Below are 3,007 nucleotides of genomic sequence, written 5' to 3'. Positions count from 1 at the left end.
ATGTCATGTGTTGTCTCTGGTAATTGTGTCTTGCACAAGCATTTAGGCAAAAACGATGCTAAATGTCAGTTAGTATTTTATGTTTATGACTACCACCTCCTTCTCTGAGAAACATTTTTTTTTTCTATTTCATACATCAAAATATAAATGACCAGAATACAACATTTATGGTTGGTTAGATAGGTAGCATAATAATTTTTCTAACCTTTGTATAATGTACAACTTTGATAAGGCTGTTCTGAAAAGATTCATAAAAGAATGGTAATTGTTAATTTATTTATTAATGAGATGCTCATACACGTAACACTGATCTAAATAATCATCATTACTGATGGGTTAATAAGCTGGGGGTTATATTAGTTCGATGTAACAATAGACTACAACCAATGAAATTTATGTACAAATATATAATGTGTAAACTCTGAGAAAACAATGGAAAAAATAGCCCTAGTTACCTAGTACTAAAGTAACTAGTCTAATCTAATGTAAGTCACTAAGTGTTCACTTCATAGATTCTATATTCAATTGCAAATATCTTCACTTCTATGTCACGATATTTCAACATATCCTTACCACTCCTCTGTATCAATATGCCCTTTGAAGTCCTTTCTTTAATGTGCACTGTGCAATTACTCAACTTTTAGGTGATCTTTGATTCATGTATGTACAATGTAAACAAATGTTTTGTATACGTCGTCTGTGAAGGCCCGTCTTCAATTTGGCGCGTCTTGGAGAAGTTTCGTAACATAAAAGGATCTTGAATATAAAAAAATATATATGTGGCGTCCTCTGTACTACACATCGTCATAAGGACGGCATCTCATATATCTATGAGGGAGTTTTCTTTTCACCATTAGGAACGTGTCAGCTAGGAGAAGATTTTTGAAATTGTGAATGAAAGCAAATTGATATTTGTTTGTCATATCTCTCGTGCGATACAATCATACATATCCGGTTTGGGCGACCCTGAGGAGATTTTCATTTCTTAAGTTAATATATGAGTCTTATCTAAAGCGACATAGCTCTTGTGATTATGGAGACACTCAAGCCTGTTCACCAACCATATACTAGTGTCGGCTCCCATGAGAAATAGATAGAATACATATATTGCACGGGATATACTACAGAAAGTATGACATTATAAGTTTCCCCATGGCATTCATAAAGCCGCTGATATAAACGAGTTTCTACCAATGATATTTGCCTACTTTTACGCATTTCATTAAAATAATGACCAATACGACTAGTGTGGACATGGAAACATCTTATAGTTACCCCTTGCAATTTAGTTTTCTTTAAACATATTAGGTCGAGTTTTCTTTTTTATAGTATATTATTTTTTTATGTTTGTATCCTTTTATTGCTCACCACCTTAAATTATTGATTAAAATTAGGTATGAAATTTAATGTAATTCCTTCTTTTTTTCTCGCAATTTTTCAGTTGGAATGGGATATGGTGTGTCAACATGTTTACGTGTATGGATAGAGCAAATAAAAGTCGAGGATACCTGGTATTTGGTATTATTAAGTTAAGCACGTATTGTACTACAGAACAGATTTACAGATCTATTGCAAGCACCTCTAGAGGCCCATGACGCTATCCTACAAGACATGCACTGTCTACAGAGGAGCCTGAGGAACTCCCTCTACATCGATTCACATCGTGAGGAGGAGCAACGGCGACGGATCCTTCCAAGTTCTGGAGGACCGTCAAACGACAGCTGGAGGAGTGCTCTGTGCCTCCACCCAAGGTCATCAACCATCTGAATCACTCTGCACACTTCCCCCAACATCAAGCTGACCTTCTGGCGTCAACATGGAGTGAGGTCTTTAAGCCCCATCCTGTGCAAGGACCACATTGCTTTAGCACATTGCACGGTGTTATCTCTTTCATGAATAGGTGTAGTGACCTCACTACCGACGAGACTATTGATCTTTCTCATTTAGATGAAGATTATTCTCTTATCTGCCCCATCGTTTTGAAGGAGGTAAAGGGGGTTATCTCGGCTTTAAAATTCAAATCCCCTGGCCCCTAAGGCATCGATGCACACCTACTCAAACATATGCCAGACAACATAATCTCACACATGACGACACTATACAATAGCTCACTAGCCTCTGGGTACTTCCCATAACTTTTTAAGGCCTCCCATATCATTCTCATTCCCAAACCCCAGAAACCCGTCTCCGTCCCCCTTTCATACCGGCTGATCTCCATTCTGGAGTGCTTTGGTAAGGTGTTTGAGCACGTCCTCTGCCGCCGCCTAACCGTGTACCTGGAGACGGAGAATGTGCTGAGGGATTGCCAGTTTGGTTTTCGACCGGGGCGTGGTGCAGACGACGTCATTTCCATGATCACTCAATGGGTTCAAAGACCGCCAGACGGTCGCCCTGGTAATGCCATTTTGGTTTGTAAGGAAGTGGAGAAGGCATTCGATACTGTCTGGCATGAAGGCATTAAGTACAAATTGTACCACAATTTCGACTTTGCCCTGCCGTTCACAAGGTTGCTCTGCAACTACCTGGACGACAGGACAATAAGAATAAAGTGGAGGGGACTGTCTGTCTCAACTTTTTGTGCCGAAGGCTGGAGTACCGCAAGGGTCAGTCCTTGCCCCCAACTCTGTACAATCTATATACGAATGACCTGCCAGAATCGGCTTATCCACGCAACCGAGCTCTTATTCTTTCGTATGCGGACGACACTAATCAAATTAGCAGACACAAAACGCTGCAGGGAGCGTTACATGTAATGCAAAACATCCTAGACGGGGCACACGCGTGGTAGCAACAGTGGCGCATTAAGACCAACGCGTCGAAATGCAAAGCTATATACTTCTGCTGCAAGCGAACCAACAGAACAATCACGAACACTCCTCTTAAAATAAACAACACAAACGTCCCAGTGAAAGACCATGCCTGTGTGCTGGGTAGCACATTGGATAGTGGCCTTACCTGGACTCCACACTTCCGCAGACAGGGAGCGAGGGCTAAGACTGTGCTGGGA

The sequence above is a fragment of the Oratosquilla oratoria genome, chromosome 8, assembly GCF_046742065.1.
Source record: "Oratosquilla oratoria isolate Oo_2021 chromosome 8, ASM4674206v1, whole genome shotgun sequence".
NCBI classification, from domain to species: Eukaryota; Metazoa; Arthropoda; class Malacostraca; order Stomatopoda; family Squillidae; genus Oratosquilla; species Oratosquilla oratoria.
This window is presented reverse-complemented; position numbering follows the sequence as displayed.